Raw genomic sequence first — 15613 nt, forward strand, 5'->3', positions numbered from 1 at the left:
GAGATCGTCCATTTGAATCAGCAACAGCGCTGCTGAGCAAAGTAAATGGAGAACAGCGGTCTTGTTTCCCAAGACCTTCGTATAAGCCTGTCCTTCCTGCCACCCGAGTTCCTGCTGTGTCCCTCGGGACCTGCGCCCCGCACATTGGTGCTGCTGGGACCAGTTATGCTCAGAGGGCGGCTAGGAGAGACAGAACCGGGGAGGACCCCCGCCTGCCCCTCCAGCCCGGACCTGTCTGCCGCTTTAGCATCTCGAGCCTGGATAAGCCCCACGCGAGGCTGTTGGCTGAGCCGATAGCCCGCACATCCCCGGGGAGGGCCAGCGGAGACAGAATCCCAGACTAAGGAGCTGAGGAACCCAGCGCTCGCTGAGTCCTGAGACGCCGTGCCAGGCGCCACCCTGGCCTCCTGCGGCAGCCGCTGCTGGGAGACAGCTCCGCAGCCGCGGTGGCAGCGTGAGAGCGTGACAGCGTGACAGCGTGACAGCGTGACAGCGTGGGCGCGGTGCCTGCGCAAGGGCAGGGCCCTGCTGCAGATGGGGCCTTGGAGGCGCGGTCCCCTCTCCGCCTGCACGAAGCCTGCGCTCCTGCCTCTCGGGGCCTCGGGGCCTCGGTGTCTGGGGCCACGTGGGGGATGAGGCCTGCAGTCTCGGCCCAGCCTCGTCTCCATGGTGAATGAATGAGGCGGGGCTGGTTTCAGTTCCGCCACCCCCTCTCCGCAGCGCCTCTGTGGGCAGGTCCCCGCTAGGCTCCCTGCCACGTCAACGTCCGCCTCTCGGAATCCCCCGCAGGGACAAGCACCTGGGGGGACAGGGTCCAGAGGCTGGGGAGCAGCGTCCAGAATTGGAACCCAGTGTCTGTGGCTCAGAGGCCAGAGTCTGTGTCTGAACCGAAAGGGTGTCCCCGCCCCCCAGGGGGAGACACTGGCCCTGCCCACCCGCCTTCCCCTTCTCCTCCGAGCAGAGTGCCTTTTCCGCAGTCAGAGACCAAAGGATTTCTCCTGACACGCGGCTCTGAGCACCCCCCCTGCACACAGGCAGGGCTGCGTCCCCTCCTCCCGAGTCCAGGCAGGGTGCCCCCCGGGGGTCCGAGCTGCTATCTGACTTCTGAGGCTGGGTCACAGCTGAAGAGACAGCGTCCTCCTGGCTCTCTGGGGACAGTCCCCTTGGAGGCACCGCCATCCTGCTGTCAGGAAGCCAGAGACGCACACAGGCCACCAGGTGACGTGTGACGAGGGGAGTGTGCAGAGGACTCCGGCCCCAAGCCCGGGGTCCCCGAAGCCTTGGGGACCTCCCAGGGAGGCCCCGGCGGCCTGGGCTGATTATGGTGATCCTGTACTCCTGTCGCTGGGGAACTGCCAAGGGGTTGAGGAGCTCTGTACCCGAGAGGAGGGGAAAAGACCAAATATATTTCTTATTGCACCCCAGAGCCAGTCACCCCAATTCAAGAAGCCCCCCCGGGGCCTGCCATACTGGCTGCACACCTGCTCCTCCTCCAGAACCCCTCCCCCCTCCGGGCCTTGTCTCTGCCTGGAAACTCCTCGCCCAGGCGGCTGCACATCTCATTAACGTTATTCATTCATTCATTCATTCCTCACCCAAAGGCCTTTGTTCATTGCTTTTTAGAGACAGGGGAAGGGAGAGAGAGAGACAAAAATATTGGTGCAAGAGAGAAGCATCCACTGGTTGCCGCCTATATACGCCCCGACGGGGGATTGTTAGTTCCTGGACCGGGGACCCTACAGGCCTGGATCAGGGACCAAACCTGCAATGCAGGCGTGTGCCCCGACTGGGAATCGAACCCACAGACTTTCAGTTCCAGGATATGCTCCAACCAACTGAACCTCGCTGTCAGCTACTCAAGAAGAGCTTCCCAATCAACGTTTAAACCTGCAGACCACTCCCCACGTGGGGTCTCCTGCCCCTCGCTGCTGTTTCTCACAATCACTGCCAGACACACACGCGTGTGCGTGCTCACATGCGTTGACTGTCCCTCCCCCCGCCGCCGCAAGGACAGCAGAGCCCCAGGTGAGGGCGGGGCTCCCTTTGCGTCAGCTCCGCTGCCCCGCCCCGCAGGGCGTGCCCTCTCCAACGAGGAATGAACGCCAGGCAGAGCGTGAGGATGGCCGGAGAGGGTGGGCCCCGCGCCTGGAAGGCCGGAGGAAATGGCTAGGGACTCTTAGGCAAGCCTGGGGACCGAGTCATCCGCCCCCCGGGGTGAGCCCGGTGGAAAGCCCCATGGTGCAGGGAGGAAGCACAGCAGGAAGGTCCTGGAAGCTGGCAAGAGTCTTCAGCTAAGGGGCCTTGGAAAAGGCAAGGCCCTGAGAGGCAGGACTCAGTGCAGCGGAAGCTGAGAGGCCAGCGGAAGCCGAGAGCCCAGCGCCAGGCTCTGAGCGTCTCCCTGCCCCGCTGCGGGGCAGGACTCACCTGAGGCAGGTCAGGCACGGGCGCCACGTGGGCACAGAGATTCCTGCGCCACACGTCCTGCCTCAGTGGCTGGTGCCCCTCGGGCCTGCAGCGACCCCACCCTGGCACCTCCGCCCGACGCGAGCCAGCTCTGATTCAGGCGGCACCTCGGCCTCGGGCCCGGCCCAGGGTTCTTGGCATGCTCGGCTGGGTCTGGGCATAGAGGCGGCAGGCCTGGGCCTGGACCAGAGCAGTGGGTGTCCTGGAAGCCCCAGGCCTAGCACCTGCGTGAGTGGGAGGGAATTATTTGATTGCTTGGCACAGGGGACCCCAGAAAATGCGGGGTGCATAGAACCTGCTAGGGGAGTTTTTCCCGTTTCCTCAGGAGCTGAGGGGCCCCTTCTGTTCCCAGAAGGAGCCCAGCACCCCTCAGATGGGCTCTGGGCAAGCTGGTGGTCCAGGCGCTCTCTCCGAGAGGCACTGAACCCTCCAGGGCCTCCATGAGAGCCCCAACCGGGGATCGAACCTGCAACCCTTTGGCATTCTGGATGATGCTCCAACCCACTGACCTGCCCAGCCAGGGGCGTAACTTCTTTACTGAAAGGTTTTCTCACCAGCCCTGTTCATTGTTCTTGTGCATCTCATTAACACACCTTCGAAATGACAGAATACCACCTCTCTCCCAGACCCCTGAAAGGTGGAACCACCCTCCAAGGAGCACAACATCTAGTTTGGAAATCTTGACTCCACACTCGCTGGAGAACAGCAGGGTCCCCACCCCCACCTGGAGCCCCAGCCCCGTCGGGAGACCTGCCCGGGCAAAGGCCGTATCCCACAGATCTTGCAAATTACTGGGTAGCCCTCGGCACGGAGCCTCAGCACCGACCGTGTGCGGCGGGCACCTTGTGAGGTTAATCACGGGCTCCTCCGCCCACCGATACCGTGCCCAACGCCAGATAAACTCTGGGTTGGCCCAGAGAGCGGCTCCCAGGTGCTGTTTGCCTTGGGAGGGGAGTTTGGAGAAGGTGATGGGGAAAACTATGGGGTGGGGGGCCCCTGAAAGAGCAGAGGAGCCTGCAGACCCCACACCAGCTCCCCCAGACTCTGCCCCCCCATCCTCCTCTGTAAAGTTCATCCCCAGCCCCCACCCGTCACACGATGCCCTAGGGACTGCTGGTTCTGGGTTTGGGTGACAATGACATTAAAGCTGCCACTGATAAAACTGGCTTCCCCCTGCACGCTGATCAGCTCATTTCATCCTTGAAACAAACCCTTTTCACAGGTAGGGAAACTGAGGCCCGGGGATTTTCAGCGACTTGCTGCAGCTAGGAGGGCTGGGAACCAAGAAGTGGCCCCGGTCCCTAAAGGGGAGCCAGGCCCGGGAACTTCCCAGGACAAGCTTGTGGGCGGTGGTGCTAACCCCAGCGCCTCTCCCTGAGGGCTGGGCTCCAAAGCAGTGGGGGCTCTCGGCTGGCAGCCCCTGTGACCAGTCCCTGGGGAGGGAAGAGCGCTTGCCCGGGGCCCTGGGGAGTCACAGCGCAGGGTAGGCTGGTGGGCGGATCCGCTGCTTCCCGCCCCGAGAGACGCTCTGCCCGCCCAGGCCCCGCCCACCCCGTCCTGCCCCTGCCCCTCTGCCCTCCCAGGGGTGCCTCACTCACCCCCATCCATGTGTCCATTTCAAGGTGCAGGGAGACGACCCCTGGGGACGTCCCCACCACCACAACGTCAAAGGGAATGCAAGCTGGGGAGCCCGGAGGATGGGTGCGCTGCTGTGCCTGCGGAGGGGCCCTGCTGGCTGACACAGGGACAAAGGCAGGGAAAGACAACGGGTCCCTCTCTTGGGGGGCCACCGGGAGTCACTCAGAAACTCGGAGTCCTTTCTCGAGGTCCCCGTGTCTCCAACACCTCATGCCCCCCACCCCCCGCCCTCCACCAGGCCTGGGGTTCTTTAAGACAAAAAGGGAGCCCATCAAGTTCTAGGTTGGACCCACGGGCTTCACGGCCTGATCCGCCTCCTTTGGCTCCTCCCCTCTTTGTTAAATGAACGGGGGAGAGGATGCAGACCGGCTCCACTGCATCATCCTCAGAGTGGAGGCGGGTGGCCCAGGAAACCCCCAGGCACAGGTCAGAAGCTCTGGGGGTCTGGGCAGCTCCAGTGTGAGGCCTCCAGAGTGTTCCTCTCCCACCCAGGGATGAGACCCCCACCACCGAGTCCCGCCTGACCCAGCAGCCCCTGCAGCTTCCCTGCCCTGACAGCTTCTCCGGGGCCCCTCCCAGCCCTTGTGTCTAGAATCCACGCCCTGGCGGCTGTCTGGAACTCCTGCTGCTGTCCGCTTGCTCGCTAAGTCTCAGTGTCTGATGGGATTGGCTTGCAGGGAGCTCAAGGGACAGATGCCCCTCCCGGTCTCCCAGCTGGAAACCCTTGCCCCACGGACATCACCTGCTGGTCGGGTGGGTCACAGAAGTGCCTCAGTGCCTGGTTTCCTCTCTCCGGAGGCAGTGCCCAGCAACTGAGTGGGGACCGAATAGGGCACTCTGCAGTACTGGCCTGCCTGAGAGAGAGATGGTGTGGCTGGCGGTGCTGGTAGCAACATCGGACCTCAATCCTTGGGTTCGGGGCAAAGAAAGACTTCAGAGCCAAGAGCTCCAGTTATAAGAGAAAATTCATTTCGAAAGGCACAGAGGTAGTAGAAGCCAGCTGGGCTGGGCTGCATGGGCTCAGGAAAAAAGTTACAGGAGCAGAAGGGTCCTCGGAGCTCAGGAGAGGGGAGGGTGGAGGTAATGCACCTGGGGGGGGGCGGTTGGCAGAGAAGGGGGGAAAAGAGACCGGCAGGTATGCTCCGGGGTGAGAGCAACTTGGGTCCCTTTCCTTGAGGGTTTTAAAGGCTGAGAGTTTAGGGGAGGTCTTAGGGGAGGGTCATAGTAGACCACTCATCAGCTTTCTGCCGCTGTGCCAAAATGAGATTCATTCCCCCCTCGACTTCACTGGCCTTGGGCATGGTTAGTACAAATGGAGCTTGCTGGATTTCCGTTGTTGTCTCTCTCCCTGAGCAGGGCCATTGACACCGTCCAGCCCCTGGCTTGGGAGCCCTCCCCTGCCCTCGGTCAGGGAAGCAGAGTTTTGCCATTCACTGGATGGCTGTAATCGCTGGGCTATTTAACTCTCGGCTGTTTCCCTACTCCACTTGTCCCCGCTCGGTAGGAACAGGAAGACCACGGAGATGGGGGAACTGGCTGTTACTGTGAGTGGCTGTCACTGTGGGGTGCCCAGTCCTGTTCTCCAAGAAGCTGCTGTTCCCTGCCTGGGTGCCCTGCCTGGTTCGTGTTAACAGGGATTCCCTTTCATGGCTCAATCCGGCCACTGCCCAGCAGTGGGGGGAGGGGGGTGTGCTCACTGGGTCTCCCCACAGCCAGGACAAGCCTGCACAACAGAGCTGGGTTCCATGGGGTACAAGAGCCCGCGGGGGCTGCTTCCCCCTAGTCCCCAAATCCCAGGCCCATGCCACCTCACCCAGCTCAGCCACCAGCAGAACACATCTGGCTGGTGTGGCTCAGTGGGTTGAGCACCAGCCTGTGAACCAAAGAGTCACCGGTTCGATTCCCAGTCGGGGCATATGCCTGGGTCGTGGGCCAGGTCCCCAGTAGGGGGCGTGTGAGAGGCAACCACACATTGATGTTTCTCTCCCTCTCTTTCTCCCTCCCTTCCCCTCTCTCTAAAAATAAATAAATAAAATATTTAAAGAAGAAGAAGGAGGAGGAGGAGGAGGAGCCTGTTCCATCCAGCCCAGGGAGCAGACCAGAAGGAAAAAAGAAAGAGAAACACCAGGATAACCCCAACGGACAGAAAAAAATAAAAGATAAGAAGATTCCATGACTCTACCTTCAACTAATAAGAAGCAAAAAAAGGGAGAGAACGTGGAGAGAGGAAAATCAGCAACAAAATATTACAACATTTCCAGCCTTTGAGAGACAGGGAGTCCTCAGGTTGTTACAGGGTGCAGCCAAGAGGGGGGGGGCCCAAATAGGCATTTGAAATGGGGTCCAGAACTTAAGGTGTCCAGGAGATTTTGGGATGTCTCCATCCCCCCACCCCAGGGTGTGGGTTGGGGGAAGGGACAAATGAAGCAGGGCCATTGAGAGCTGTTTTGCATAGCAACAGCCTTGCAGCTAACCTCTGGGTTGGTCATTTAGCATATCTATAGCCTTTGGCTGGTTGCATAGATATGTTAAGTAGCTGTGATCAGCTCTAAGCCAGGGGAATGGAAGTAACTTCCCCACCCAGATGTAACTGGGGGGGGGTGGGTCCCCTGCATTACAGCGCCTGCATGGGAGCTCAGAGAGGATTGGCTCCAGGACATGGGGCCACACCTGCCCAGACTCATGATGGCAGCCCAGTAAAGCTGGAAGGATACGAGTTCTGGCATGTGAAGCCGAGTGTGGGAGGAGTCGGAAATGAGGCTGCAGAGGAAGATTGGCCTCGAGGATTTAAACACGGACACAGCAGCCATTGAGGGAAAAACCATGCGGCCTTGACGGAGTGGAGACTCCTGCAGCCCTGAGAGAGGGAGAACCACGCAGCAGCCCTGGAGGTGAGAACCATGCAGTTTTGGCAGAGTGGGGACTCTCCCTTCCGGCAGCCCTGAGAGAGAGGACCACGTGCCTGGCAGAGTGGGGACCCCCACAGCTTTAGAAGGGGGAACCACCACCTGGTTTTAGCAGAGATCCTGGTGACTCAGCTGAGGGTGCCGGGAATCCAGGGAGGTCTCCCAGTCGAGATGGAGTTCTAACTGGGAAGAACCAGAAGACTACCTAAGTCATGGACTTCTATTTCCTTTCCTGAGATACGGTACTCTGGACTGGGCAAAGGGGGAAGGAAGGACTGTGTGTTGGTGGGTGTTTTAAGGGACTTTGGGATTTTGGTGAAGACATTAGGTCACTACTTTAAGTTAGTATAGCATTCAATAAACATTTCCTTTCCTTTTCACGAATCTCTGGCATTGAGAGACATCTTTCCTCTGGCAGCGGACATAGCGGACCCGGGGCCTTCTTTCAATAATAGTATATTATCCCAGGCCCCCCTTGTTGTGTGTTCTGTAACAAGGTGGAAGGGCTCCTAGAACACACATTGAGGGGAAAATGGCCCGCCCTTACAGGGGGGCTGCATTGGTCGGAACATCCTCCGTATGCCAAAAGTTGAGGGTTCGACCCCCGGTTGGGGGCGAGTCCAGGGAGGAGCACGAAACTGTGAGATGTTCCTCACATTGGTGTTTCTCCCCCCCCCCCCCCGCCCTCTCTCTCCAAAAAAATCAGTTAAGACTTGGGTGAGGATAAAAAAATATTTGCATGAACCTGCAGCCCAACAGGGAATGGGAAAAGGTTGCAAGCTTTCAAAGATGATTAAAAGCAAACTGTCAGCTGCCGAGAAGTGAGAACCGCAGAGATGTCAGCCTGCCCATCAGTAGGACGGACGTGAGGCCCTGGGGGAGTCCTGTTGAACCTGGTTTTCTGTGCTTGGCTGAATCACCCACCAAGGGTGGGGCAGAATAAAGACGTTGTCACACCTTCAAGGACTCAAAAACATAGACGCAGCCTCAAGAACGTAACTTTCTTGAACGGTTACTTAAGGATGTATTCCAGCAAAGTGAGAGAAGAAACTAAAAAAGAGAAAGACATGGCATTTGGACTGTAGACTGACCCTCCCGGGGCCAACAAAGGGAGTCGCAGGGAGACAAGGGAGCAAGGAGCTCCGTCTGGTGGCAGCAGGGAGGGGGTGGGAGGAGGTTTGGGGACAACACGGTGGCAACATTGAGGCTATCAGCTTGTTAAAGAGAAGGAAGAAAGGCACAACGACAGAGAAAAAAATGTGTATCGTAAAACTACGTTTCACATCTAAAGCCAAGGGCAGTGAGGTTTGACTTTCAGCTACTAATGGGGTGTAAAATGTGTTCAACCAACTGGGGCTTGATGCTGAGACTTCTCCTCCCGGAGTGGCCCACAGAAAGGGAAGTGTCCCCTAGCCCAGGGCCTCGGTGACACGTCACTGTGGGTGCTGAGAGCCCAGCTTCAGTGGAGGGTCCCACTGCGGCATCTCGGGGACCCGCCTTTCCTCCAGACCCAGTCTGCAGGCCTGAACCCTCAGAGGGGACCTGCGGGACACCCCCTGCCAGGTGAAGGCAGGTCACAGGGACTGGAGTTAATGATTCACCTTCCCTATGAGGAAGCTGGTACATTTTGTCAGACGCTCATAAATCACAACAATGGGAGGATGAACTAAGCGAGTGCTACATTGAGGCCTAAGGGCATAAGTAACCCAGCTATTTAAAGACAGTGGTGGTCAAGAAAGGGGTGGGACTTGGGTGGGCCTCAGGGCTGGGAGGGGGAGGAGATATTATTTTATCGGTCGATCTTGCAGTATCATTTGATTTTTTAACCTGGTTCCCACGTATCACTGAGATTTCAAAATTCGTTAAGGGTTTAAAAATGAAACCACAGATGAGGAATTCGTTGCAAAGTCCTTGAACGTTATCACTCCACGTAAAGCAAAGTAAACATGTCTGGGCTGCTTTCCTTTGTCCAGCATTTTCACTGGGTCTTTCTCCCTCCCTTTTACCACCATCCCCAAATGTATGCACAGTGTCCTCCTCTTACTCTGTTGTGGGTACCACCCCTGCCTCCAGGGAGCAGAGCAGGAGACAGGGGCCCGGGTGTCATCGCTCCCTGAGGGGCTTTGCCCCCATCCCCTCCCCTCGGGCCAGTTCTATTTTTATTTTTTGTCTTTGCTCAGGCTAGGTTCCAGTCGGTGGCCATGCTCCGGGATTCGGATTCGCATCCTCTGGCCACGCCCCTCTGTCGGGAGCCAAACTCCGTGCAGACAGGGACCACCCACAGCCATCCCAGCATGCTTCGGGCTGCCCAGATGCCACGCAGGGGTCCCGTCCGCGGATGTGGTCTGGCATTCCCCACCTACAGCAGCTGCACAGAAAGCAAAATGCCAGCCCCGAGGCTCCCACTCCCTAGCAGGGCCAGGGGGAGCCCCTGGGCCCCCTCCTTCCTGGAGTGTGGCGGGTTTGTGCTCTCTTAGCCCAGGTTCACGCACCAACGACTGGTCTTCCTAGAGTGGGATTCCCTTGACCTTGACCGCGGCTGGCAGAGAGCCGCAGGGTTCGCTGCTCTGGGCGTCCGGTGTGCTGGGCGTCCCTCTCCCTCCGGAGGCTGCTTCTGGTCAGCAAGAGCAAGAAACAGACCAAGAGGGGGAGTAGCTCCCGCTCCCTGGAACCAGCATCCAGTACCTATTCTCCAAACGCAAGATTGGACCAATGAGCAGCCCTTGGTGGCCGGTGTGAGTGCGGAGACTCCTCTCAGCAGAAGCCTGTTGAATCTGCAGCCACGTGGGTATTCGCTGATACTCACCCGTTGCTCGTGAAGAACTGATGCATTCACTGCATGTGACGTTGGGAATAAATAACTGTGATGACAAGGACAGGGGTGGAGACGCAGGTTCCGCCACCCAGCACAGCCTCACCAGGAAGACGGATTGCTTGAGTATTTCCTTCCTGGTCCGTGACTGGGGGAGGGGGGGGTCTCTCGAGGTCTCGGGAACCCCCTGGTTCCTGAGTTGGGGCTGTCTGAAGGCCAGGCCGGCGGGCTGCGGCAGGAACACGCACCCTCTTTGAAGCCTCACCATCGACGTAGTCACAACGGTCACACCCTGCTGTTTGTTTTTTTCCATCGGTGTTTGAACCCTCTGGGCCCCTGTCAGGCTGGCCTGGCTGTGGGCCGTGGCTTCCAAGGGATGTAGAAGCCACTCCCAGTGGCTGCCCCGGGGACACCCTCGGACCAGGAGGACCTCCAAGTGTCTGGGCATCAAAAGGGCGTGGGTTTGAAAGGGTGTGCTTGCAGGCATATCCATTCAGCCCTGGGCTTGGGTGCATGGCCCTCGTCCTCATCTAGGGTAAGAAAACACGCCTGTATCATCAAGGGTCTTCGATCCAGCGCGATGCCTTCTGGTGTTGTTACTAGTTTGCATTTCTGCATAGTAAAGACATGACCTGCTGCCCTGGCCGGGTGGCTCAGTGGGTTGGAGCGTCGTCCCATAAAATGCTGTGGGTTTGATCTCTGCTCTCGAGGCGCATCCGGGAGGCAGCTGATCGATATTTCTCTCTCTCTGTCTCTCTCCCTGTCTCTTTTCCCCTCCTTCCTTCCTCTCAAATCAATAGACATATCCTTGGGTGAGAACTATTTTAAAAAAAACAAACACAAAAAAGCGACATGACCTCCCGGCATAGCAAAGGCCAGTGGAACGTGCTGAACCATGAGTCCATTTCTCCCTGTGAGTCCATTTCATCAGAGAGGACTCTCACCCGGGGACCCCCACAGTCTCAGACTCAGGTCTCACTGGAGGACAGGTCACCAGCCCCCCCCCCCCCAGGGGAATGAGGGCGGACTGGCTGGTCATGACCCATCATCGGGGAAAGGAGAGAGCGGGCTACCCAAAATCAAAATAGGCCTCCAACAGAGAGAAAGACACAGGAGACACCAGCCATGTTGCTCTTAGGGGCGGGGCCAAGAGGGAGGTCCTGGCTCTGTGTCACAGTGCACCCTTGGCTGGGCCACCCCGCAGCCCCATTCTGTGCTTTGGGGCCAAGGCCCTGGGAACCCTGGACAAGGAGAAGGAACCACTGACAGAGACTCAGGGGGAGTCAGGCCCCAGGCGCTGGGCAGACCCCAGCAGGAGCCCAGATTGAGCAGCCTGGGTGAGAGGTCCCCTCTCGCTGGACAGCTCTGTGCTCGCTCCTGTCCCCGTGTCCCCACCCCCCACCCCCACCCGGTGCCTGGCCAGGCTCCCACTGCGAGGAGTCAGGTGCAAGCCTGCAGAGCCCGGGCCAGGAGGCAGGCGGCGGGGCACGGCCAGCGGCCACACACCACCCACCCTCAGCCGTCACATGCCTGCCCGCCGGGCGGAGGCCCACAATGCAGCTTTGTGCAGCAGCTGGCTCCGAGCTCTCACGTGTCTGGGGCAGCCCCGGCTGGCCGGCGGTGCCAGCCCTGGAGGCCAGAGATGCCAGGCTGGGGCGGGGGGTGCGCCCCGCCCAGCCCTCCGGGCCCTGGGCCAGGCACTCTCCAGGAAACACCTGGACGGGGCCGGGACGAGGGGAGAGGGCAGCCTTCCGCAGAGGCCTGGCCATCGGTCCCCCGGCTAGCAGGGCCTGCAGCTGGCCTGGCGCCACCAGGCCACGCAGCCTGCTGCGGGGCTCCCAACAAAGCCCCTAGGCTCAGGTAAAGTGAGAAAATCAGGGCAGTCCTGGCCTGGTGGCTTGGTCTGTTGGAGTGTCGTCCTGCACACCAAAAGGTTGTGGGTTCGATTCCCGTCAGGGCACATACCTGGATTTCGGGTTCAGTGCCCAGTCGGGGCACATACGGGAGGCAGCTCATTGATGTTTCTCTCTCCCTGTCTCTCAGTCAAATCAATAGATATATCCTCAGGTGAGGATTTAGGGAGAAAGAGGGAGAAAGAGACAGAGACAGAGAGAGAGAGAGAGAGACAGCCTGGTCAATTTCTATCAAGCCAAATGTATTTTTTTAATGTGACTTTTCTCAGATGTGAAAACATCCTGCTTACATGAAAGGACACTATGGTAGACGGAAGTCTTTGTGACCATGCCCTTCATTCACGGAATGAAAGCCTGGCAACTCTATTTTCATCTCATAAAACAGGTTCAGGTGCATGACGCCTGAATGCTGACACCGCGGTGCTGGCCGGGCCAGCCGGGCCTCAGCCGTGAGCAGCTGGGGAGCCGGGGAGGCCCTGGGGCGTGAAGCTGCAACATTTCCAGCAGCTGGCTCTGGGGTTCAGGTGGGGGGCCCTCTGTGGCCTGGGGACACTGTCCCCTCTCGACCAGAAAGAGCCTGGACTGAGTCACCAAGCAAGGCTGGGCAGAGAGGAAGTCCCGCCTTCCTTGGCCTCCAGAATGCAGCCTACGTGGGGCAAGGTCTGTGAGCCGAGCCAGAGTCAGGGACCCAGGTGTCCAGCCGGGCCTTCGGGAGCACCCCCTGTGACCCTGGGCCAGAGGACCCATCCTCGGTTCTTGCCTTGGGGACTGAGCCAGGTGCTGCTAGGCCCTGAGCAGCTGCCTGAGCGTCCTTTTTAATTAGACCATCGGGAAGAAGGGACGTGCTTCCCACCTGAGCAACCCAGCCTGGGTGTGAGAGAAACAGCTGTCCCTCCTCCAGTGGACACCTACCATCCCCTGCCCAGTGGGGTGCCCACCCTGTGTGCATGGGAGGGGACAGCCCACATGCTACAGCCCCCCAGCTGTGGGGTCATCCTGGGAGCTTGCAGCCATGTGGGTCTACGGGGACTCAAGGGACCTCTGAGCCCATCGGGATGGGCTCTTGATCAGGCCGGAAGCTGGTCCCCACGGATGGGGCCACCTGGAGGGAGGGTCCGGAGCTCGGACTTTTCCCGAAAGGCCCAGCAGACAAAGTGCTTGTTATTCGCTGAAGTGTGCAGGGAACCGAGCAGGGCCACGTGTGCGTTGGTTCTTCTTTCCGTCAAATGTCCTCGAAGACGGGATGCTCTCCGACACGTTTGTCCACTTGTGACGTGGGATTTGTCGTACGTTTTAAGAATGCTTTTATTGATTTTAGAGAGGGCAGAAGGAAGGAGAGATAGAGAGAGAAAGAGAGAGGTTTGTTGTTCCACTTATGGATGCACTCATTGGTTGCTTCTTGCATGTGCCCTGAGTGGGGATCGAACCTGCAACCTTGGCGTATCAGGGGTGATGCTCCAGCCAACTGAGCTACCTCAGCTGGGAAGCCTCCAGCACCTGGTCCCTTCACAAGGACAAAGTCAGAAGCACAGAGACCCTGAGGCCCTCAGGGTCTTGGAGGAAGGTGGGATCCGAGGAGGGGTAAAGAGACCGGGAAATGGAGGAGATTCCCCGGGAGTGGCTGGGCCTGCCGCGCTGTGCGCCTCTCGCTGAGCAGGGCCCTGAGCGCACGCACCCCCAGGATCTCAGACAGAGCCCCGAGGCCCAGGGAGGTGGAGAGCTTGTCCCAAAAGCCACAGTGTGCCCACAGGAGCGCCCTGAAAGGCAGTGCCTGGGGTGGAAGAAACCATCTTTCAACAGGTTCAACCTAAAATAGAGTCTAATATGTAAATGAGAGATGCTGGATTTCTCACAATGTTTCTGCCGTTAGGCTGGGCCAGACCATCCTGGTTCCACAGGGTTTTTTGTTTTGTTTTTGTTTGTTTGGAATTTTACATGAGGAAGAGACCACACCCCGAACTCGGCTGTGGCAGCCTGGTGCCCTGAGCCGGGCCCAAGGGAATCACGGTGTCCAGGGGCGGGGGGCTGTTGCCCACAGCCCAGAGCCCGCCCCTTGCAGGCCTCCGGGGCTGGGAGACAGCTGTGGGGGGTCTGACTCCGCCGGGGGGCGTGCACTGGGGCAGGGGCTCCAAGCTCCTGAAAAACCTTGCTACTCAAAACCATGCCCCCGCCCCGCCCCCCAAATCCCTCCGCAGGAGATAAAACTCTTCCTGCGGCGATTAGTGACGGATTCGCTTCGCTAGCACAGGGCTCTGCTAAAGGCCGAGGAACCCCGTTCACGCTGAGCGGAGGTCTCACGCGTTTCTCCAGACTCCCTCCCCACAAACAACTGAGAGCGCAGGACACCCACGAGGGCATCTTACAAAACCACCTGCAGAAAAACAAACAAACAACAAATAAAACAAAAAAACTGAAACAAGCCCAAGAAGAGTTTTTTTAAAAAGGTGCCGCCTGCACAAATGTCCTTATATCTGGAACGCCCTAATCCCTAATACTCCTGTATTTATTTTTTTAAAAGGTGCTTTAAGGTGGTCACTGTTGATCTCGAGTGGGGTCCGCCCTCCCTGCTTCCCTCCAGCACAGACTTTCAGAAGGAAGCCGCAGAGGGCCCCGAGCTGGGTCCCTCCTCGCAACAGCCCCTGGCCCTCATCTGAGTGGGGGCGGGGGGTGGCCGGGAGCTTGAGGTCCCAGGAGTGGGGGACAGATGCAGAGGTCCCTACTGGGGCTGATGAGCAGGTTTGGGGTGTTGGCAGGATAGGGGGAACCTTCAGAAAGAAGGAGGTTTAGACGGCAGCTCTTTGAGACCCCTCTCCTCCATGAGGACCCCAATATCCTGGCCTGCTCCTGAACCCTGTTTGACCTTCAAGGCCATTCTCGGGGGCAATGGAGCCCCGTGGGCCCTGGGCCGATTGGGGTCACTGAAACCAGAGCTCAAAGGTCATGTGCTGCCCTTCCCAAGTGGGGTCAGGCCTGGGAGGTGCCGAGTGACGCTATACTGTCCCCCAAGAGGTTGGCTTCAGGTCCTGTGGCAAGGCCAGGAGTCCAGGGGGTCCCCTCCTGGAGTGACTGGTCGGTAGAATGACTCTGCAACCAGTTTCGAAACCGGAAGGGCTGGGGTGGGGGTGGGGCTTGGAAAGCAGGTGGAGAGCGGCAGGTGGGACTCACACCTGCCTTCAAGCGCGGGCCCCCGAGGGCAGCAAGGCGGGGCCGCCCTCCCGCCCAAAGGAAATGCAATCCGCCTTCTTCGTCTTCCCAGGTCATTATTTATTTATCGGGAAGATGCTTCAGTGACAGACATTCAGGGCTGCACAGAGCCATCCGTAATGGGGACAAGGAAAGGACAAAGCTGGCCCTCTGCTGTGCCCGCTCTGCAGCGTGTGACCTCCACCTTTTTCTCACCCGATCTCTCCCACTGACAGGCACCGAGGCTCGGAGGCACCCCAGGTCAGACACCCATTTTACAGGTGGGGAGACTGAGGCCGGGGAGTCGCTGTGCCCACCTGCACACCCAGGGCTCCGGAGGTGCCACCCCAAGGCCGCCCTGCTGGGGCCCCGCAGCCTCCTCCTTGGCTCTGGACGCCACCCACCTTCTGAAAATTACAGCTGCCAGCTGTTGCCATGGTGACTGGTTGTGTTATTCCATCCCTGGAGAGCTGCGTGTCAAGGAGCCCCAAACGGTCCTTTTCTGTGGGAGACAATTTCCACCTCCAGGTGTGTGAATGTGATAGCTGGCACCCTGGCCCCCGAACACGGCCCCGCTTGGCACACGCTCCCTGCGCCCTGGGGCCCCCGGGGTCCCGTGGTGCTGGGTCCCCATAGGGGCACGGGCTTGGCTGCACAGGAAGTAGTTCCGCCCTCCCCGCCCCCTGCAGTGCAGTCGG

The sequence above is a fragment of the Phyllostomus discolor genome, chromosome 12, assembly GCF_004126475.2.
Source record: "Phyllostomus discolor isolate MPI-MPIP mPhyDis1 chromosome 12, mPhyDis1.pri.v3, whole genome shotgun sequence".
NCBI lineage: Eukaryota > Metazoa > Chordata > Mammalia > Chiroptera > Phyllostomidae > Phyllostomus > Phyllostomus discolor.